The sequence below is a fragment of the Panicum virgatum genome, chromosome 9N (genome assembly GCF_016808335.1).
Source record: "Panicum virgatum strain AP13 chromosome 9N, P.virgatum_v5, whole genome shotgun sequence".
NCBI lineage: Eukaryota > Viridiplantae > Streptophyta > Magnoliopsida > Poales > Poaceae > Panicum > Panicum virgatum.
In genome coordinates, this window is record NC_053153.1 from 16,571,174 (window position 1) to 16,595,140 (window position 23,967).

General features: G+C 49.2%; 1 pseudogene; it reads right to left on the reverse strand.

The window, feature by feature from the left end:
- Positions 1–14,818: 14,818 nt before the first annotated feature.
- LOC120688774 lies at positions 14,819–18,895 on the reverse strand (annotated as a pseudogene).
- Positions 18,896–23,967: the final 5,072 nt, after the last annotated feature.

The following is a 23,967-nucleotide window of genomic DNA, read 5'->3' on the forward strand; positions in this document are numbered from 1 at the left end:
CTCGCTGAGCCGAGCCGAGCCGAGCCTGGCTCGGCTCAGCTCGTTTCCAGCCCTAATCCCAACCAGTTCCCCTCCCACTTGTTCTTGTAAGCTGTCGAGAGCATAACCTTCAACAGGCCAGTCCTTTTGTTCGGCTTACGAGGAACGAAGGTGCAGCAGCCGTTCTGAACCTCGCTAAGCTCGGCATCATCATCTACATAGACCTTACGAGGCTGGCAGTGCAGCTGAAAAAGTTTGCAAAACGCATCCACAGACACTTCCCCTCCGAAGCTCCGCACTACCCACAGAAATTTGGCCAATGTAACAATCCCGTTCGGAGTGAAATGGTGTAGCTTCGCGTTGAATGGCTCCAAGAGCTTTGGCACAATTGGATCCATCGGAAGTCTAAGTCCCGCTGTAAAAAAATCCTTAAAGACCACAACCTCACCGGTCTCCGGTACAGGAATCAATTCAGCCCCCGGAGGGTGACAAACCCCCTCGGCGAAATAGCCCTTCGTAACGTAGAAGTCTATCATGCTCTGAGATACGACAGATGGCTCAAAAGCAGAGTCTTACGTTTCTCCGGAGCCATCAGTTCCGACACGTCCGCAGACACAGCCGAAAGGCTCTCGCTGGACTGTTGCTGCTGAGAAGGCTGCGAACCACCTGCCTCTCCTTCGGAAGCTGGACCAGAGTCTGTACGGAGAACCGCCCTCTTAATGAATGCCATAACTACAAAAATAAATAAAAAACAAAGTCAAATTAGAAACAAAGACTCCAACGAACCTTCGATCAACCTCGCTGTCTGTTTAGTGCAAGCCATGAGCCGCAAAGTTACTTACTCCGAAGAAAACGAGCAGCTTCACCGCGCACGAAACCAGAACCTTCGGAAAAATGCTTTATAGCAAAAAGCGACGAAGGAAGGCAAAGCTCGAGAGGGCACAGGTTTTACCCCCCCTCCTCCGCTTATATAGGCCGTGAAAAGGAACAGTTCCAGCGATAAAACCGAGGAGACGGCAGCCCAAGCGGCGCAATCAGAGAACGACACGTATAAAACAAAAACCGGCCGTTGCAGCCGACGGTTCGAGAGACATTTTTCCTCGGGAGCTTCCCGAAGGTTACACGCAATCTTCTTCATTAACAAGGGTTCGGACCGTCGGCTTCGGACCTCGCCCTCGAGGGGCTACTGTTGGGGATTGGACCTTCGGGTCAAGCCCTCACCCTCAGAAATGCTCCCTAACCTGTTTGCAGGGCCACAACGAAATGGAGCCAAGCATACCCGAAGGTATCGGATGAACACTAAGAAGCGCAAACTCAAAAACTATGACCTTCGGGCCGAAGGATAACACCTTCTGAAGGCCGAAGGTAACGGATGGCTGCCCAGAAGCGCAAGCGCAAGCACCAAGGCCTTCGGTCCGAAGGGTACCACTTCCACCGCGCCGAAGGTGACAAACGGCCACCCGGAAGCATAAACTCGAAGATCAAGACCTTCGGGAAAAGAGCCCGCGGCCGGGAACGAAGATGACAGCTGGTCGATCGTTGATGGAACCTTCATGACCCAAACTCCCGGAGGTGCCCGAAGGTTATTGTAACCTTCGTCGGCTGAAGACGTGAGAAAAACATGAATATGTAAGAAGGTCGGATTTGTACACCTCCCGAGTACGTGAGAAGGTCGGATTTGTGAACCTCTCACATTCTAATTTTACCCCGGAACCGGCTGAGGGTGAGCTGTAAGTGAGTTGGGAGGGGGCAATTTATGAAAACCTGGCCGAGGGCTAGGGGTATAAATAGCCCCCTCTCTCCACAGTGTAAAGGGTTGAATTTTCTGATCATTATTGGAGAGTTCGACACCTACTTTCTTTACAACCTCTTTTACTGTTCATGCTCCCTGTCTGGGCATCTACAAAGCAGAGATCCCAACACAAGCCTCGCCTCGGGGAGGAAGGGCGCCAAGGTCGGCTGCTGCGCCTCCGCCCGCCTCGGGGAGGGACGGCGCCGTGAGGAGGCAGGAGGAGGGATGCGCCGCCGCGAGGAGGGATCCGGCCACCGCTGCACGCGCCGACGAGGGAGGGGAGGGAGGAGGGGGCGCCGGTGATGGAGGTAGAGAGGCACGGCGCCGGCCGATGAGCTCAAGGTGGGGGAGGGGAGAGAGAGAGTGGGAGGGAAGGGACCGGTCGATAAAAAAAATGAAAAAAATAATATGATGCGTGGACTTCATAGGTTGGTAGTTTAGATAGAGAAAAATATAGAGTATGAATGAGTGTAAGGAAATTGGAGATACAGTAAAGAATTTTGATGACTAGAATAAAATATTTTTTATAGAATGAATTTAGAGTATGACAAGTGCGGATAGGTTGAGGAACAGTTCGGTCAGATTTGCGTGTAGCAGGGTCGCAGGGGGCTGGGAAGTAAAAAAAAAGTCCGTGGAGTGAGCGTCTCATCGGCTGGGCGGTGTCCGAGACGTGAGATTTCTAATGGTATGTGTTAAGGCTCTGTTTAGTTCCCATCTCATAAATTCCGTAAACATAAAAAAATATCACATCGAATGTTTCGATATAGGCATGGAGTACTAAATAAAGTCTATTTACAAAAAATTTTGTATGGATGGGCTGTAAATCGCGAGACGAATCTAATGAGCCTACTTAATCTATGATTTGCAACAGTGATGTTACAGTAATCATCCGCTAATTAAAGATTAATTATGGATTAATTAGCATTATTAGATTCGTCTCGCGATTTACAACCCATCTGTGCAAAAAGTTTTATAAATAGACTTCATTTAGTACTTCAAATTAGTAAGATAATTTTTTGCGTTCCAACTAAACAGGACCTAAATGATTTTTTACCAGAAAATTGATTGGATTTTAGACGGTTGGATGGACATCCAAGAGACCAGATTCACTCTTCTTCTGTGCTTCGAGCGCTTTCTCAGTGTGGTCGGATCGTAGAGTTGACTGTGTCTGTGGAGAACCCAAATTTAAGCACGGCGCGCCACCACACCGTTTTATAGGAGCAAACGGCATCAAGATTTTTCTTCAGGTCTGGGAACCACCGCAAATCCAGCCCACCGTCAGAAATCCGGGCGATGTGTACTGATCGCCGCGGATGATGTGCACCGCCAGGGCAAGCCCCTTCCTCTCGTTCTTCATGGGCTCGAACAGGCAGAGGTCTCCCTCTTTTTTTTTTTGGAAAACTAACAGAGGTCTCCCTCCTCCAGGCGGCTGTCGCGGGCAAACTCGCGCCACTCTCCGGCGGCCAGCAGCAGCTGCTTGTGGGTGGGTGGGGGTGGGGGGCTGGGGTGCTCCAGCCGCTCTGCTCGTATGCAACACATGGAGCCCCAAGCTTCCTCTACAATTTTTAACCATAAATCAACAGGAGAAAGAAAAAAGAGGAGGAAGAAAAAAGAGGAGGAAGATAAGCCCCCAATAAATACAAACTCTAGATTCGCCACTGCGTCAGAGTTTGCTTCCCGTTCGAGAGTTAATGAGACCTGTTTGCTCTAGTCTTTTTTAGCCCCTATCACATGAAAAAGAATATTACTATTTAGAAGTATCAAATAAAATTTATTTATAAGAGTGCTAATTTGCGAGACGAATCTAATGAGCCTAATTAATTCATATTTTTTTACAGTGATGCTACAGTAATCATCCGCTAATTATAGATTAATATACCTCATTAGATTCATCTCGCAGTTTAGCCCCAGGGTTCTGCAGTTACTTTTGTAATCAGACTTCATTTAATAATAATAAATATCAAGATTCTTTTTGATGTGATATAGTCTAAAATTTATCTCAGTGACCAAACAACCCCTGAAACAGCGTCGCTCAAGTACAGAGAGACAGCTCAGGATTATAGAACTAATCAAAATTCAGGGTCTTATGCGTACGCTTGAAGCATAGACTGACTTAATATGACGAAGCACTTCAGGTCGATGGCCGTGACTCTCTCTCGCACTATCTTCTCCTGTGCCGGAGTTAAACAGGTACCGCGAGTACCACATAGAGAGGGGGCTTGGAAGGTACACTAGAATCACTGCTCAGTGTTATAGTCAAAATTGGCAACTACTGAATTTGACATGTTGGACCGATCGGTTAGACCGGTCTTTGACGCTGCTTAACATAGGCAGCTGTGCACTCAATTAATACAACTTAAAAACAAGAAACAAGGCTTACAAAACACGATCGAGTTGCACATGAATGTACAATTTTTTTCATTGTGTTTGTTTTTTAATGTAATGACAGGAGCTCTGCCTTTCAATTAAGAGAGTAAGAAAAGATATTTAAACAGTACAATCATCACGCGGCTCCCCCCACCGCGAAACAGAAAAGAGGGTGGACACTAAAAAGCACGAACACACAGGAGCAAACTCAGTGCCCCTTCTCCCCAAAACTAAAATTTAAACTTGCTGCGTTACTAAACGCTGCTCTGTATTGCACAAGATCCTCTTTTATTCTCTCTGCCACTTGCTGCATCGAATGGAGCTTGTTTTCAAAAATCCGCCGGTTCCTCTCTTTCCACAAGTTCCACATAATGTATATCATCAAGCCGTTGAAATCTCGATGCTAATTCTTGTGCACCATCTTTGCTGTTGTCTCCCACCAATCACTTATGCAAACGTAATTTGCGGGATTGGTCTCTTGGGGGAGGTCCAAACGCTCCCAAGACAGAACCTGGTGCCAAACTGCCTGGGCAAAAGGGCAAAGTAAGCAAAGGTGCTAGCCGGTTTCTAAAGGCCCATTGCAGAGAACACATTGGGTTTGATGTGGCCAGCCCCGACGCGCGAGGTTGTCAGCTGTTAGGATTTTATTTTGGATGAGGATCCAGGCGAACACTCTGCACTTGTTTTCAGTCCTCGCACGCCAGATAATATCTGTTTTGAAGCTCCGAAAGGATCCAATAAATTGAGCCCGATAAGCTGACCGCGCCAAATAAGTGCCATCCAGTGTCCATTTCCAGGTGATTGAGTCCTCGAGCTCTGAATTTAGTGCACATCTTGGATTCGAATCCAAAGCGAGAACAATTCCTCAAGCTGGTCGGCAGTTGTTATTTTATTTTGTAGCGCACTGATCCAAGAGTTGCTTGTGAGCTCTTGTGCTACCGTTTTATTTTTTCTTTGCACCAAATCAAAGAGTTGTGGTGCCAGGTTTCTAGAAGCCTCTCCATTTAACCAGGCGTAGTGCTAGAATCTTGCCATCTTTCCATTTCCAATAGTAACTGGGATTTCAAGGCCGGACCCAGGTTTGTTGTCAGTATGCCATTCTTGCCATAACCAGCGCAAACGAAGAGCTCTACCAAATTTGTCAAGGTCCAAAACTCCTAGACCACCCAAGTCCTTTGGCCTGTTTACCGTCGGCCAATTAACCAAGCAATGGCCGCCATTTGCATTTTCTTCACCTTTCTAAAGGAAGGAGCGTCGTATCTTGTCAATTTGTTTTCTTGCCCAAACTGCTAGTGGGAATATCGACAGATGATAAACCGCCATGGAGGATAGCACTGAAGTTACCAAAGTTAACCGCCCCGCGCGGTTCAAGAGTTTGCCCTTCCAACCTTGTAGGCGCTGTCCAATCCTTTCGGTCAATGGCTGCACATGAATTTTCTTCAAAGTGCAGATGTGCAGCTGAAGGCCAAGATATTTGCAAGGGAAGGTCTGTGGGACCGAAGCCGGCGACCAGAGGGGGGTGAATGGGAGCCGATCAAAATTTCTTCGAAATTCAAATCGTCGGCCTATATCCCAAAATCTCCCAAACCCTCAAGCGTTCTGACCAAGTTTTGGTATAGCTATTGAAAAGCTAAACCAATACAAAAGGCCTCGAACGAGCGAGCGAACCTACGAAGCAAATCGGAAGCAAAACCGAAAAACTGCAGAACTGGTCTGCCTGGACCGGTCTGACCGGTGCGCTATACCGGTCTGACCGGTGCGCTGGACCGGTCTGACCAGTCGTGCCTACCGGTCTGACCGGTGGCACCCAGAAAACCCCGAAAACTTGGATTCAAACGGGAAATCTCGATCAAACGACCACGAAAATCGATGAAACTTGGGGGATTGCTTCGCCCCTACCCCGTGAACATATTCCCAAAAGATCTCGTCCTAAAGATCAACGATTCTTGAGAATTCGAGAGGAGATCAAAAGGGTTGGGGTTTTCTCTAAAACTCAAGAACTCGAATTCGAAAGAGCTCGTGATTCCAGAGGGAGTAGGACAGGGCTAGATGCACGGGAATCACAGCTAAGAACTCGTAGCCTCCTCTCAATCAAGTGTGCCAAGAACGAAATCAAAAATCCATTGCACAAGGCACAAAACCAGGGGATTGAATCAAATCAAAAGCCTAGAGGGCACGAGGAGGATAGGGCCTCCTTTCCCAATCAAATCCCTTACAAGGTTTCAACAATCCATGGACAAAATCAACTCAAAAGAGAGGAACAGAGGGAGGGAGACACAGGGGCGGCGGCCTGGAGAACAGAGGTGTCCACGAGTAAATTACAAAAGCCGCAATTAACCTAACACAAGTGAAGGGGTATTTATACCCGCGGGACCGGTCAGACCGGTGCGCTGGACCGGTCAGACCGGTTGGTTAGACCGGTCAGACCGGTGCCAGGGACCGGTCAGACCGGTTGGCCTGCAGCACCCCCTGTACAACGATCTCATCCGACGGCCGAGGTTCTTTCTTCGAAACGAAGTCTTCTCCGCGATGCCGCCGTCTTGATGAAGATCCAGTCCGCGGTTTTGGAGGGTCCGCGAAACCCGGGTAGGTGGCCGGTTTTGAGAAAACCGCCAAAACAACACGCGCGGGAAGATTCCCGTCTCCACGCCGTGGCCCTAGACGCCGTTCCCGCCTCGGCCTTCTGACGGCCCTAGACGCCGCCCGACGCCCGTCACCTCCTCGCCCACAGCGAGGCCCTAGACGCCGTCGACGCCCGTCGCCTCCGTCAGTCCCGAGACCGACGCCCGTGCCTCCACAACTTGGCGTCTTCAACCGCCGTCCGCCTCCTTGGTTTTGTGGCGCAAACCAAGAAACCCGCCTTCCGTCGCCGCTTGCACCCTCGATCCAGGAGTGGACGCCACAGCTGCTGCCCGGTCCGAGCTCCGGTCCCGGCTGCCCTTCACCGCCGTCCACCGCACGGTCCATCGGCCACAGCACCTCCACGGCAGCTCCCCGTCGACACTCGACGCCCGTGTACCTGCAATCCAAAGACCAAGCGCACGATCACACCGCACGGTTGACAATTCACTCATCACAGGCAGGATAGAGTACTCTCGTTCCTCAATCTCCCCCTTGATGAGTGCATTGTCAACACACCACAAACGAACCAAGAGAAGTGAAAAGAAGAGAAGCAAGAAAGCGAAGAACTCAAGCAAGTGACAAAAAGCTCAGAAAGGCAAGAACAGTCACTTACTCAAGCACAGATCGATCCCCTAAGACAAGGGCAATGGCTCGACGCAATCGATCAAAAGCCAAAACATGACTCCTCAAAGACAGAGGTAACTCTCGACGCAGTCATGCAAGAAGCAGAGGGAAAACGAGTAAAACCAGGTGCCAAAACCAAAGCAGAAACTCCCCAAGCAAAGTTTTTCCCTCTCACAAGTGCAACTCTCCCAAAATGATGCACTCTCGAAGCCCTGTGCACAACAAGTTTTGCAAAAATCAAACAAGTCTCCCCCTTGTTCGATCACTTCTCTCAAAATTCTCCCCCTTGTTGGCACATGCACACATCAAGCCTAAAAAGACCTAAAGCTCCCCCTGAAGCAAAAACTCCCCCTGAACAGATGCTATGCCATGAATGCAATGCATGAGGTGTAAGTGAAAGCATTCAGGGATACAAGGAACTGAGCAACATCTAGTCACAAGCATGTGTGCATCCATAAACAGGACCTGCATCTAGCTCAACAGGGTATATCAAATCAGTCTAGAGCTAGGCAAGTTCAGTTTAGGAGAAATAAAAGCATCACCCATGATCTAGCACTAACAAGTAGGGAATGAAAAGCAGTGCTACTCATACTCATACAGGTGAGCCAAAACAGCCAAAACAAGTTGCCAACATTCACTTTTCAATCAATTTTTTTTATATCAAGCAATTTTAAGTGCCAGGGGTTGAAAGCTTGTCATGCTTTACTTAGCAACGAGGCCAAGCCTATGCCAAAAGACAATCAGAAGCTTAAAGCACTCGTTTCAGTCATGCACAGCCTTGCCCGGGTTCTCACAAGTACAAAGTGAGCCGTCCCGAAAGCTCGATCAGTGCGACAAGCAATCCCACCTGGATCTTTTCCATCCATTTCAAGAACAGTTCAAGCAATTTTATCAGATTTAGATCATTTCAAGTATGAATTGCTGAACGAAATGCCACACTAGCATGAATAAGATAGCAAAGCATATCAACACGCCCTAACATGCTAGTAGCCAAGACAGGGTGATCATGTTTTCAGATTTTCAAATCAAAATAGCTTAACTCAGATGATGTCATATACACAATGGAGCAAGCTATACATGATCAAGTTTATCAACTCACACTAGCAGGCACTAGAAGATCATATCAATGTATACAAGAATGCTAGTGCAAGTGAGGCAATGCAAAATGCAAACATGTACAATGCATATGCACAATGCAACTAACCTAGCTAAAACTTAAGAGAAAGACACCGAAGAGCCAAAAGCTAAGCAACTGAAGAAATCAGCAAATACAACGGCTCAAAGACACACAGGACTAGACCAATGAATCCAACTGAGTACCATGGAAAAGGTGACAATCAGAAAACCACTAGTCCATCCTGAGAGGAAAACATACAAGCCGAACGCTCTCATACCTTGATGAAGATCCCGCTGGACCTAGAGCATGGCAAGCTCGAGGTCACCTCCCCTGCGTCCTCAGCGGGTCCACCTCCTGCTCGACCAGGTTCTTGTAGAGGTGAACGATCGAAGTGGAAGTAGTGGTACTGGATCGTCCTCCTGAGCTGAGGTAGTCGAAGCAGAAAGGGGCCGGAGCCTGTAGCCGGCGCAGTAACTCCGGATCATCATCAGCACCTGAGGTAGAGCTCCCCCTCAACAAGTGATACCTAGCACAAGAGAAGCTAGGACACAAGAAAATAGCAAACACCAAAGATCCAGAGCAAAACTCAAGCAAACGGTTAGGTGTTAGTCAAGCTACATGCAAAAGTATACCAAAAGACAGTCTAGAACATATCAAGACAGAAGATATTCCTAGAAAAGTCTAAAGGCACTCAATAACAAGAACCAATGCAACAAGACTATATGAAGAAGATACTTGTGCTAGCAGCCAGAACTAAGGAGCAAAAGCTACACAAGCATGAGGGGACTGGACAAAGCACACACCCTGAGCTAGCAAGAGTCATGACAATATGGAAACCACAAAAGCTAACATACAGAGTGGCTAGTCCACCAAAGCACAAGTACAGACCTAGCAAGCAGAGCAAGTAGAGAAGTAGAATCTACAACATGTCACACGCAGAAAATGTACAAAGAACTCAAATGTACAAATGATACACAAACCACCACGGGCTATCCATCAGCCTTGGAGAACCATCAAGTCTTGATCAAACCTGCATAAGACCAAGATCCATGGAGCACTTGTTCTCCAGGCCACGAACCTGCATCACCAACGAGACATAGAGGGAGCAAACGTCTCGACACTGGGGTTAGCAAAGTGAGAAGCAAACCAGTGACGAGCCATTTGCTCTACAGAAGGGTAACCAAAGTCAGGCAAAGCGTATCCCCTGTCCCGTCTACTGTGAGGCTGACGATCACCACCGCGAGGAAAGCGTGGAGTCTCAAAACCTCCTCCAAAGCCTCGGTCTCATGGTCCATAGCCGTACTGAAAATGACCAGGAGCACTGCCGGCAAAGCGACCACCTGCTGGAGCACGGTAACCACCACCGTCTCCCTGACCTCCACCTACACGGCGCGCCCTAGCATCTCGCCTATCACCACGCCGAGAAGGACCATGCACCCGAGCAGAGTACATGTCCGCATTCCGTCTCTCCTGCTCTCTCTTCACAGCCCGCTTCCTCTTGAAGCAAAACTCCTCCAGGTGACCTTCCCTGTCACAGAAGTCGCAGTGGTACCTCACCTCACGCTTGGGAGGTGGAGGCCTAGCCTGCGGACGGGGAGGAGCAGCCCTCTTCTTCTGGGCAACCTGGGCTGTGGCAGCAGGGAGCGTGTCGAGGGAGTTCCTCAGCTCATTGGGCTTTGGAACCCAAACCTGCTTCTGCGGAGGTGCTTTCGGTGGTTCTTTAAGCACACCATCCGCGGGGTCAACAAGCAAGGGCTGCGTGCTCGTACTAGCAGTGTTACCAGCAGTCTTGCCGATCTTACCATACAACCTGTCAAAGTCTGACTTCGTGTATGTGTAACCGACCCCAAACCCATCACCACGCTTGAACTGCTTAATCATCATGCCCAACTGCGGCTCACTGCTAGAAACCCAACTCAGAATCGCCCTAAGATAGGTATTCTCATTCTCCAAGTTTACTTTCTCTACCGCAAGACTATCTAAATCAGCAATCAAACCAGGGCAAACAGAGCCGTCAATAGGTGGGCTAGACTCTAAGACCTTAGTCTTTCCAAAAGACTTGATCAAAGCGTTCTTCTCCTCTAGCTCCGACCTAAGTGTGGGACAAAGCTTACAAGCACCAAGCAAAACTGGCCTAGACTTCATCTCCTCTAGCTCGCACACAATAGTAGCAAACTTGGACTGCAACGAAGCTATATCGGACTTAAAGATAGGACACTCCTCGCATTCAAGCACATCGCTAATAATAGGAGCATCCTTAACCAGTTCTAGTTCATGCTTAGCCTTAGCGAGCTCATGAGAAACGTCAGCAAGCGAAATCTTAGCAACATCTAAGTCCGCGACGTTCTCATCATGCTTGGCCCGGAGAGCAACAAGATCGTTCATGTGAGATATGCAGCCAGCGCACTCATCCTCACTAGACTTCTCCCTAGCACAAGCCAGCTCAGCCCTAAGCTTTCTACGCTCTCTAGCTGCTTCCTTAAGCAGCCTCTTCTGGTTGTCGAGAGCGGTGTACAACTCCCTAACCTCTGTATCAAGTAGGTCGATCGTGGAGTTTACCTCTGAATTGCTCTCGGATCCAGGAGAAGAGCCGGAGTGCGTCGGTGTAGCATGTCCACCCGAAGACGCACGAGCACCATTGGCTTCGCCCGCCATGATGCAGAAGCTCTTGCGCCGACCGGCCGCCAAGCAAAGGCCGATGAAGCCGGTGGCTTCCTTGTCCCGCTTCTTCTTCTTCTTGTCGTCGTCGTCGGAGGTCGGTGAAGAAGAGCGGTCGGTGTCGGAGCTCTTATCGAGGTCGCTGAGCTGCGCCAGGAAGGCCTTCTCCCGCTTCTTGGCCTTGTACTGGAAGCGCTTCTTGAGCGACTCCTTGTCGAAGCGTCCTCCCCGGTCACGACTGCGGTGCTTGTGGCGCCGACGCTCCTTGTTGGAGCCTCCCTCGTCGCGGTCGCGGTGGCGGTAGTAGTCGAAGGAGTTGTTCTGGCCACCGCCGGACTTCTTGGGGCAATCGGCGATGAAGTGGTTTAGATCGCCGTAGTTGTAGCACCCGGGGTTCTTCTTCCTCTGCCTGTTGTGGTAGACGCGCTGGAACTTGCTGATGAGAAGGCACAAGTCGTCGTCGCCCAGCGTCTCCAGCTGCTCATCTGAAACAGAAGGCAAAGAGGCAAGAGAAAAGCCAAGAGCAGAGTTAGCGTTAGAGCTCGATCCACCTGGGCCAGTCACAAGAGCGACGCTCTTGGAAGGAGGGGCACCATTGAGCTTGGCTCGTGTCTGGTTATCCACCTCCGTGGCCTTGAGCTTGCTGAAAAGCTCATTCACGGTCAGAGTCTCATAGCCTGCAGACTCAATGATCGTGTTCACCTTGAGATCCCACACAGAGCGATCAAGTGCGTAAAGCAACTTGAGGGCCTTCTCGTGCTCTGTGTACTCAAGGGCACCAGCAGATCTGTTCGCATTGACCTTGTTCACAATCGACTGAAAACGACTGAACATCAGGTCAATGCTCTCACCCGGCTCCTGTGTGAAGTTCTCGTACTCACGCCGGTGAGTCTCGAACAGTCTGGCCTTCACCTGAGGTGTACCCTCGTGGTAGTTCTCAAGGCACGTCCAAATCTTGTGGGCTTCCTGAAAACCCTGGACGCGTGAGAACTCCACACGAGAAACGCCAGCGAACAAGGCATTGACGGCCTTGGCGTTAGCCTCGTGCTGGGTCACCTGAAGAGGCGTGGTCCGAACAGCCAGCACCTCGTAAAGCTGGTTCTTGGTAATCTCCCAGACCTCGGCTCCCATGCTCTGCAGGAAGGCTCTCATTCGAACCTTCCAGTAGGCATAGTCCTCGCCAGAAAACACTGGGATCTTACCAAGACTCGCCATGGTCGCCGAGTGGTTTTCGAACCGGTTAAGGTACTCAAAACCTCAACCAAGCTTTGATACCAATTGTGGGACCGAAGCCGGCGACCAGAGGGGGGGTGAATGGGAGCCGATCAAAATTTCTTCGAAATTCAAATCGTCGGCCTATATCCCAAAATCTCCCAAACCCTCAAGCGTTCTGACCAAGTTTTGGTATAGCTATTGAAAAGCTAAACCAATACAAAAGGCCTCGAACGAGCGAGCGAACCTACGAAGCAAATCGGAAGCAAAACCGAAAAACTGCAGAACTGGTCTGCCTGGACCGGTCTGACCGGTGCGCTATACCGGTCTGACCGGTGCGCTGGACCGGTCTGACCGGTCGTGCCTACCGGTCTGACCGGTGGCACCCAGAAAACCCCGAAATCTTGGATTCAAACGGGAAATCTCGATCAAACGACCACGAAAATCGATGAAACTTGGGGGATTGCTTCGCCCCTACCCCGTGAACATATTCCCAAAAGATCTCGTCCTAAAGATCAACGATTCTTGAGAATTCGAGAGGAAATCAAAAGGGTTGGGGTTTTCTCTAAAACTCAAGAACTCGAATTCGAAAGAGCTCGTGATTCCAGAGGGAGTAGGACAGGGCTAGATGCACGGGAATCACAGCTAAGAACTCGTAGCCTCCTCTCAATCAAGTGTGCCAAGAACGAAATCAAAAATCCATTGCACAAGGCACAAAACCAGGGGATTGAATCAAATCAAAAGCCCAGAGGGCACGAGGAGGATAGGGCCTCCTTTCCCAATCAAATCCCTTACAAGGTTTCAACAATCCATGGACAAAATCAACTCAAAAGAGAGGAACAGAGGGAGGGAGACGCAGGGGCGGCGGCCTGGAGAACAGAGGTGTCCACGAGTAAATTACAAAAGCCGCAATTAACCTAACACAAGTGAAGGGGTATTTATACCCGCGGGACCGGTCAGACCGGTGCGCTGGACCGGTCAGACCGGTTGGTTAGACCGGTCAGACCGGTGCCAGGGACCGGTCAGACCGGTTGTCCTGCAGCACCCCCTGTACAACGATCTCATCCGACGGCCGAGGTTCTTTCTTCGAAACGAAGTCTTCTCCGCGATGCCGCCGTCTTGATGAAGATCCAGTCCGCGGTTTTGGAGGGTCCGCGAAATCCGGGTAGGTGGCCGGTTTTGAGAAAACCGCCAAAACCTCACGCGCGGGAAGATTCCCGCCTCCACGCCGTGGCCCTAGACGCCGTTCCCGCCTCGGCCTTCTGACGGCCCTAGACGCCGCCCGACGCCCGTCACCTCCTCGCCCGCAGCGAGGCCCTAGACGCCGTCGACGCCCGTCGCCTCCGTCAGTCCCGAGACCGACGCCCGTGCCTCCACGACTTGGCGTCTTCAACCGCCGTCCGCCTCCTTGGTTTTGTGGCGCAAACCAAGAAACCCGCCTTCCGTCGCCGCTTGCGCCCTCGATCCAGGAGTGGACGCCACAGCTGCCGCCCGGTCCGAGCTCCGGTCCCGGCTGCCCTTCACCGCCGTCCACCGCACGGTCCATCGGCCACAGCACCTCCACGGCAGCTCCCCGTCGACACTCGACGCCCGTGTACCTGCAATCCAAAGACCAAGCGCACGATCACACCGCACGGTTGACAATTCACTCATCACAGGCAGGATAGAGTACTCTCGTTCCTCAAGGTCAAACGAGCCCCCAGGAAAGGTTGGAGTACATGGTCGAGATCTATACTTTCACACCGGATTGGGTGAATGGAGCTTTTTTTTTCAAAATTTGTGATGAGGCCGGTTACGTTACCAAACAATTCCAAAATGTCTTTGACTGCTTGCAGCTCGTTTTGATTTGGGTTGATGAAGATCGCCGCATCATCAGCATATAGAGAGGTCCTGAATTTTGTTGTTGTGAGGGGGAGCAGCGTGAGCACTCCTTGCCGAGTTGCAAGGTTGAGGATTTTTTGTAATGAATCAATGGCAAGGATGAAGAGCATTGGGGAGAGAGGGTCGCCTTGACACACCCCCCGTTTGTGTTGGAAACTGTCCCCTTGGCTGACATTAAGGAGCGCTCTTGACGTTGCCGTGCTGAAGAGGATGGAGATCCATTCACGCCCTTGCTGGAGACGATTTTTTTTTCATTGTAACATGAATGTACGAATTGCTTGTACGTGAAGCATTTCGACCTCTTTTTCATTCCGATTTGGCCGTCAGTCATCACGGCTCACACAACTCAATCAGACAGCCAAAATGATCATTTTAAAAAGGGTGCTCAACCCGGCTTTGCCTGATGGATAACCATGGCAAATTCAACTATTTTGAATTCCACTTGTAAACCTGCTATTGTTCTTGTCATCCAAATGCTCTAGCGTGCCAAGATGACAATCTCTATTAAGGATGGTACGTGTAGCATGTTCTTGAAATGGTGCAGTGCATCCATGGACTCTTAATCATCAGAGTATTTTGTTTGACCTAGCTATTTACCCAATTTTGGTATATTGCTAGGTATATTATTTTTGCAGTACCTCCGAAGAGCAATATATTGGATTACAATATTTAAGTGCAACACAGAGTTCCAAATGATATCATATAACAAAAGCAAAAGCAACAAGAAATACCAGCAGACAGAACTACGAGACACATCACCCTAATGCATAGGGTAGAACAATATTGCTAGCCATGACGAATGATATCAACTGTCATTGTAAGCCTCTTGTCGTCCATCTGCTGGAAGAGGCAGATATCTTCAACTTCAAGGCGGTTCTCTTGGACAAAGTCACGCCAACCTACAGTGAGCATCTGCCCATGAGAACTACCGCTCCTTGGGACCATCCTGACCTTCCATATCGTGTTCTTCCCTTTCCTCAGGAGTGTCAGAGTTTGCTCCCCATCTGGAAGGTACTCGGTGGCATATTGCTTGCCAAAGGCCTGTTGAAACAATGTGTTTAAATTACAACAGCTGTGGAATTGATTGACTACTAAAGTAGCTGGAGACGCGAAATTTTGCACTGAAATTATAAGCGTATGTTCCTAACTAATTAGACTTGTATGGCGATGTTAGTTAGCTCAAGATAAGCTATCATAACTTTGGCAATGTAAATAGTGATGGTACATTCAGAGTTCTTATTAATTTAAGAAAATAAAGTCGATAGCTACATTTTATGAATAACTAGCATTTAATAACTAACATGTGCCATATGAAGAAACAAGATTTTTGAACTTACTAAGATGCAGGGCTATTGATACCAACATTACTCTTGTTCAGTATGGCCACGTAGATAGGAACTCGAGACTGAATGCTGCGAACTATTTCTTTCACTTTCTTCTTCTGCTCACCATTTAAATGAGCACGGCCAGATAGAATGTAGGGATATTTAGAAGGTTGGCCAGAATCATCAGACTCAAGAGGTCCCTGATGAGGTGGTTCCTCCTTGACACGGGTTTTCAGTGTCACCTTTGCTGTTGGTCTACCATCAGAGGAGCTTACTGTTTTATGATCATTTACCTTTTTACTCATTCTGCCTCTACTAGAGCTTACTCCTCCCGGACAATTTCTGTTTTCATCCAGCATATCAACCTTTGATTTACGAATTAGATGAACTGTCATGGTGAACTTTGTTCCTGCATTCTTCATTGGTTGGAAGATGCAGATGTCGCCTTCCCGCACATGGTTGTCATGCACAAAGTCTGACCAATGCCCAACAAACATGTGGGCGGCTCTATCTTTTCTGATGTAAAATTTGGGATGCCACTTCTTGTTCTTGCCTGGCCGCTGAAGCGTGACAAATTGATTTTTGTCTGGGAAGTGCGCAACTGCATAATCATTTGGAATGACCTAATACCAGATAGACAGAATCCGTGGTGAATCAGTAAACATGCCTATGTTGGGAGAGACTATAAAGGGACTAGAGCTCCACATTAGATGTACAAACTCAGGTTCATCAAAATAGTTGCTTGTCTTTGCCTCTCAGGTGATGCGTGTTTTATTAACCCTTTTTTCAGTTTATTAGCTATCTAGTCGGTCATAAAACTCAAATATACCACAAAAAGTACATATTGATATCCAAAAACAGAGCATTTACAGGATTAGACCACTTTAATTTACCAAAAAGAATAGTGCAACTTACAAGATAAGGATATTGTGATTTGACATTGCTCGGCTTCATGATAGCCACATATACACGAATTTCAGGTCGGATTTCATTGATAAGCTCCTCTACCTTCTCTTCTTGTTCTGCAGATAGATTACTCAGACGTGATAGCACATAATCAGGCTCCGGATTTGTCTTCAGTATCATCTAAATCGAAAGACGACTCATAACCAGCAGTGCCCTCAGTGTCTTGTCCTGCATAGAATCTAATTGGTAAAAGCATCTAACAAAAATTAAATGTCTCACATACATTCATATAGTAAAGAAACAATGTTCATGTAGAAGAGTTAACAATATAACCTGATTCCTCACATGAAGATGCTTCTGGCGCCACCTTTGCCGCTTTTCTACGAGGATTTAGAGTAACCCTTTGACAACTGGTTGATCTTTTGTGCCTGACAATTTCTTGGTATAGTCATGAGCAGTATCTGAAATATCAACATATTCTGCCTCTCGTTCTTGGGCATTAGTAGTTATTTTGATTCCGGAGCAGGAAAACACTTTCTCACAACCATCTGAATCGAGGATCAGGACCTTAAAACGGGAGTTCTCAATGTGCTGGAACAGCAACGAATCATTTTCTTTTATGTGATGGGCATCAATAAATACTTCCCATCCACATTGGAGAACAATCTTACCCTTATGCTTTATGACCTTAACACCATAAACATTGCCATCAGGGGACTCGATCTCAATGCTCTCGGAGAGCTCTCCTCTGAAAAGGTTCATGACCCTGTTTGGTATTGTCTGCACCAAAACATTAAGACATGATATAAATTAACAGAGCAAACCATGCTTCAGCGAGAGCCTTACAAAAAAAATCACATTATGTAGTAACTTATTATGCAATGCATTGACAAGCAGTCTATATTTATACTATGTAATGTTTAATATAATAATACGAGCAAAAAGGTTCATAATGACAGTAAAAAACTAGCTAATAATTAATTTTGACTAACAACAATAACAATTCAAAAACAGTGTAACAACAAAAACCAGCCATCTTCACCTTAAAACTTCTTTTGCTATTTTCGCCAAAAAAAAAACTTCTTTTGCTATGATTGTTAACAGAAGAAATAGTATGCCTGGAATCAAACGATCTAATTGAACTTACTCGCTCATTTGATAACAACTACTGCTGGAATCTTTTCAGTTTTTAATTCAAAAGAAAATCTTTTCAGTTGTGCATGATAAGTTAGAACAAGACAAACCACACGAAGTTCAAAGTGGCAAGCAATTATCCCACTTACAGACAGAAATGGATCCTCCATCTAAAACATGGCAACAGACATGGAACATGGAAAAAGAAAGCACTGAACTCTTACCATGCTTCGTCTATAATTAGCAGACATGTGGCTAAGGAAACACTTCATCTTACCATCCAAATGGTCCATGTATCTTTGGCAGCAAACACAAGATTTCTTCATCTGGGAACTGTGTCCAGACATATTCACTGAATCACTGCAGATTGCAGCCACTTCACGTTAGATAACACAGAACAGAGTGAAAACGCCCTTTGCACAGAAGCTGTACGAGACAATTGTAGAACAAAGAAGAAACCTCAAAGCCTATGAGTCATATTTCTTTTTTTTTCTAAAAAAAACAGACATCACAAAAAGACAGCTTGATGGATATACGCATTGGTAATTGCAGTTTATGAGATTTTCACCTCTTTCACTGAAGGAAGACAGGGATTCTGCAGCAGCTCTCATGATCTCCTTTGCCACTCCAAGGTACAATAATCGACAGTAAAATTTATTATTTGAGGACTAGGTTCCCTAGAACCTGCGGGAAGGAGATGCCGATGCTCCAGAGCAATACCTAAATAACCCAGCTCCGCAAACATTCCCCCATCTGTAGGGAGAGAACGGAAAGGAGACCAAAAGTCCAGCTTTTGCGCTTCCAAGAGGTGCATACGAGCAGATTAAATCCCCGCAGAACTTATGGCGACTAATGTGGGAGACGCGAACGGGAAATTAAAGATCAGAAAAATAATAATATGCTTTAAAGGATATAACAAATGAAATGCCCCACCGAGAGCAGACACCTAATGGAGATTAATGTGGGAAACGTAAGGGGCGATTAAGATGTGAAAATATGCTTTAAAGAATGGTTATTAAGGCGCCGCCCCGTCGCCTTACGCGCATGGTGTCGCCCGATCGATTCCGCTGCTGGCCCGCTCGATTCAACTCACTTCCAGCTCGATTCTGCACCTCCCGATCGTCAATCGCTCGGTTCCCTCTGTCACCCGATCTTTTGCCCACCTGATTGTGCCGTTCCGTGCCGTCGGGAGATCACAGGAGGCTGCAGCTGCGGAGTGCGGACAGGAGGAGATTGGAGTTGGAGGGCAGCCGTTGGAACGAAAGAAGTCTACATAATCCGCAAACTATAACATCGGATCACTTAACCCCCTCAACAATAAAACCGGATATCTAACATCCCAACTATCAAATACCGTGCACTTAGCCCCCTGGGGCAGTTTTGCTAAGCGGTTTCTGAGGAATGTTGAGTACTCTATCTTGCTTGTGATGAGTGAATTGTCAACCGTGCGGTGTGATCGTGCGCTTGGTCTTTGGATTGCAGGTACACGGGCGTCGAGTGTCGACGGGGAGCTGCCGTGGAGGTGCTGTGGCCGATGGACCGTGCGGTGGACGGCGGTGAAGGGCAGCCGGGACCGGAGCTCGGACCGGGCGGCAGCTGTGGCGTCCACTCCTGGATCGAGGGCGCAAGCGGCGACGGAAGGCGGGTTTCTTGGTTTGCGTCACAAAACCAAGGAGGCGGACGGCGGTTGAAGACGCCAAGTCGTGGAGGTGACGGGCGTCGGTCTCGGGACTGACGGAGGCGACGGGCGTCGACGGCGTCTAGGGCCTCGCTGCGGGCGAGGAGGTGACGGGCGTCGGGCGGCGTCTAGGGCCGTCAGAAGGCCGAGACGGGAACGGCGTCTAGGGCCACGGCGTGGAGGCGGTAATCTTCCCGCGCGTGAGGTTTTGGCGGTTTTCTCAAAACCGGCCACCTACCCGGGTTTCGCGGACCCTCCAAAACCGCGGACCGGATCTTCGTCGACGTGGCGGCATCGCAGCAAAGACTTCGTGTCGAAGAAAGAAGCTCCGCCGTCGATCGAGGCTGTACAGCGGGGTGCTGCTGCCCGACCGGTCTGACCGGTCCCCTGGACCGGTCTGACTGGTCTGGCCGCAGCAGCCGGGTATAAATACCCCAACCGGCCCGTGGCTGGGGGAGTCTCTTGAGTCCTTTGTTTTCTCTGGGTTTTTCCTTCTCCCTACCCCTGCTCAGGTTAGGGCCAAGAACTCCAACGCAAAAGAGGGTTAGGTATAACTAATCTCTCAATTCTAGAGGGTGGATGATGGGCGGATGGCTCTAGCTTTGTATAGGTGAATTCCTCGTGATTTAATGAATGAAATTTGGTTAAGATTCACTTGTGTGTGCTGAGCATCTCGTCCTCCCTTCCTCCTCTGTGTTTTGGATTCAATTCTCCTCTTTTGGTGCGATTCTTGTTTGGAGGAGAACAATCCTTGTCTCCGTGGTTTAACGAACTCTTTGCAATGATTCTTATGCATCTAGCCTAGTGCTACACCCCCTGGAGTCATGAGTTCTCACGGATTGGCGATTTCGTGTTCTTGAGAAAACCCCAATCCTCTTCGATTCTCCCTCGATTTCTCACGATCTGTTGATCCTTCGGGAGAGATCTTTTGGGGATATGTTCATAGGGTAGTTATGACGCTTTCCTCCAAGTTTGATGAGATTTGGATTTCGTTTGCTCAAGATTTGCGATTTGGAGTTTTTGTTCGCGGGCTGTCTGGGAGCAACCGGTCTGACCGGTCTGTGAAACCGGTCTGACCGGTCGGCATTTTCAAATCCCAGCCCGACCGGTCTGACCGGTCCGGGCAAGTGGTCAGACCGGTCTGACTCAGCAGAGCCGCAGTTTGAGAAGTTTTCTTGCTTTGCTTCCGTTTTGGAACTTGTGTCTTTTGGCTTTGAGATAGCTTGTCCATAACTATTTTCATTAACCTAGGTTCGAGGGTTTGCGGTGTATTGGGATATAGGCCGACAGGTTTAAATTTCGAAGAAATTTTGATCGGCTCCCATTCACCCCCCCTCTAGTCGCCAGTTTTGGTCCCACAATTGGTATCAGAGCTTGGTTGAGGTTTTCAGTACCTTAACCGGTTCGAAAACCACTCGGCGACCATGGCGAGTCTTGGTAAGATCCCGGTGTTTTCCGGCGAGGACTATGCCTACTGGAAGGTTCGCATGAGAGCCTTCCTGCAGAGCATGGGAGCCGAGGTCTGGGAGATTACCACGAACCACCTTTACGAGGTGCTTGCGGTTCGGACCACACCTCTTCAGGTGACCCAGTACGAGACTAACGCCAAGGCTGTCAATGCCTTGTTCGCTGGCGTTTCTCGTGCGGAGTTCTCACGCGTCCAGGGTTTTCAGGAAGCCCACAAAATTTGGACGTGTCTTGAGAACTACCACGAGGGTACACCTCAGGTGAAGGCCAGACTGTTCGAGACTCACCGGCGTGAGTACGAGAACTTCACACAGGAGCCGGGTGAGAGCATTGACCTGATGTTCAGTCGTTTTCAGTCGATTATGAACAAGGTCAATGCGAACAGATCTGCTGGTGCCCTTGAGTACACAGAGCATGAGAAGGCCCTTAAGTTGCTTTACGCACTTGATCGCTCTGTGTGGGATCTCAAGGTGAACACCATCATTAAGTCTGCTGGCTATGAGTCTCTGACGGTGAATGAGCTTTTCAGCAAGCTAAAGGCCACGGAGGTGGATAACCAGACACGAGACAAGCTCAATGGTGCCCCTCCTTCCAAGAGCGTCGCTCTTGTGACTGGCCCAGGTGGATCGAGCTCTAACGCTAACTCTGCTCTTGGCTTTTCTCTTGCCTCTTTGCCCTCTGTTTCAGATGAGCAGCTGGAGATGCTGGGCGACGATGACTTGTGCCTCCTGATCAGCAAATTCCAGCGCGTCTACCACAACAGGTAGAGGAAGAAGAATCCCGAGTGCTACAACTGCGGCGATCTGAACCACTTCGTCGCCGATTGCCCCAAGAAGTCCGGCGGTGGCCAGAACAACTCCTTCGACTACTACTGCCACCGCGACCGCGACGAGGGAGGCTCCAACAAGGAGCGTCGGCGCCACAAGCACCGCAGTCATGACCGGGGAGGACGCTTCGACAAGGAGTCGCTCAAGAAGCGCTTCCAGTACAAGGCCAAGAAGCGGGAGAAGGCCTTCCTGGCGCAGCTCAGCGACCTCGACAAGAGCTCTGACACCGACCGCTCTTCTTCACCGACCTCCGACGACAACGACAAGAAGAAGAAGAAGCAGGACAAGGAAGCCACCGGCTTCATCGGCCTTTGCTTGGCGGCCGGTCGGCGCAAGAGCTTCTGCACCATGGCGGGCGAAGCCAATGGTGCTCGTGCGTCTTCGGGTGGACACGCTACACCGACGCACTCCGGCTCTTCTCCTGGATCCGAGAGCGATTCAGAGGTAAACTCCACGATCGGCCTGCTTGATACAGAGGTTAGGGAGTTGTACGCCGCTCTCGACAACCAGAAGAGGCTGCTTAAGGAAGCATCTAGAGAGCGTAGAAAGCTTAGGGCTGAGCTGGCTTGTGCTAGGGAGAAGTCTAGTGAGGATGAGTGCGCTGGCTGCATATCTCACATGAACGATCTTGTTGCTCTCCATGCCAAGCATGATGAGAACGTCGCGAACTTAGATGTTGCTAAGATTTCGCTTGCTGACGTGTCTCATGAGATCGCTAAGGCCAAGCATGAACTAGAACTGGTTAAGGATGCTCCTATTGTTAGTGATGTGCTTGAATGCGAGGAGTGTCCTATCTTTAAGTCTGATCTAGCTTCGTTGCAGTCTAAGTTTGCTACTGTTGTGTGCGAGCTAGAGGAGATGAAGTCTAGGCCAGTTTTGCTTGGCGCTTGTAAGCTTTGTCCCACGCTTAGGTTGGAGCTAGAGGAGAAGAACGCTTTGATCAAGTCTTTTGGAAAGACTAAGGTCATAGAGTCTAGCCCACCTATTGACTGCTCTATTTGCCCTGGTTTGATCTCTGATTTGGATAATCTTGCGGTAGAGAACGCCAAACCTGGAGAATGAGAATACCTATCTTAGGGCAATTCTTAGTTTGGTTTCTGCTAGTGAGCCGCAGTTGGGAATGATGATCAAGCAGTTCAAGCGTGGTGATGGGTTTGGGGTCGGTTATACATACACGAAGTCAGACTTTGACAGGTTGTATGGTAAGATTGGCAAGGCTGCTGGAAACACTGCTAGCACGAGTACGCAGCCTTCGCTTGTTGACCCCGCGGATGGTGTGCTTAAAGAACCACCGAAAGCACCTCCGCAGAAGCAGGTTTGGGTTCCAAAGCCCAATGAGCTGAGGAACTCCCTCGACACGCTCCCTGCTGCCACAGCCCAGGTTGCCCAGAAGAAGAGGGCTGCTCCTCCCCGTCCGCAGGCTAGGCCTCCACCTCCCAAGCGTGAGGTGAGGTACCACTGCAAGTTCTGTGACAGGGAAGGTCACCTGGAGGAGTTTTGCTTCAGGAGGAAGCGGGCTGTGAGGAGAGAGCAGGAGAGACAGAACGCGGACATGTACTCTGCTCGGGTGCATGGTCCTTCTCGGCGTGGTGATAGGTGAGATGCTAGGGCGCGCCGTGTAGGTGGAGGTCAGGGAGACGGTAGTGGTTACCGTGCTCCAGCGGGTGGTCGCTTTGCCGGTCGTGCTCCTGGTCGTTTTCAGTACGGCTATAGACCATGGGACCGAGGCTTTGGAGGAGGTTTTGAGGCTCCACGCTTTCCTCGTGGTAGTGTTCGTCAGTTACGCGGTAGACGGGACGGGGGATACGCTTTGTCTGGTTTTGCTAACCCTTCTGTAGAGCAAATGACTCGACACTGGTTTGCTTCTCACTTTGCTAACCCCAGTGTTGAGACATTTGCTCACCCCTTGTCTCACTACTGATGTGCAGGTCGGAGGCTTGGAGAACAGGTGGATCATGGACTCCGGTTGTTCGCGTCACATGACCGGAAATGACAAATGGTTCTCCGGCCTCACCCCGATGCGCTCAAAGGAGTACATTGTGTTCGGGGATAATGGAAGAGGAAAGGTACGTGGACTTGGCGCTGTTCGAGTTACTGATCGCTTTACTCTGAGAGAAGTTGCTTTGGTTTCGAATCTTGGTTTTAATTTGCTCTCTGTCTCGCAACTTCTTGATGAGGGGTTTGAGGTTCGCTTCAAGGAGGGTTGTTCGCGTGTTTTGGATTCCAGAGGAGATTTGGTTTGCCGGATTACACCTCGCGATCGAGTTTTCTTAGTTGACTTCTCTGGAACTCCTTTTGGCCCTTCTCATTGCTTGATGGCTGGTCCTTCTTCTGATTTGTAGAAGTGGCATAGGAGACTTGGACATTTGAGTTTCGAT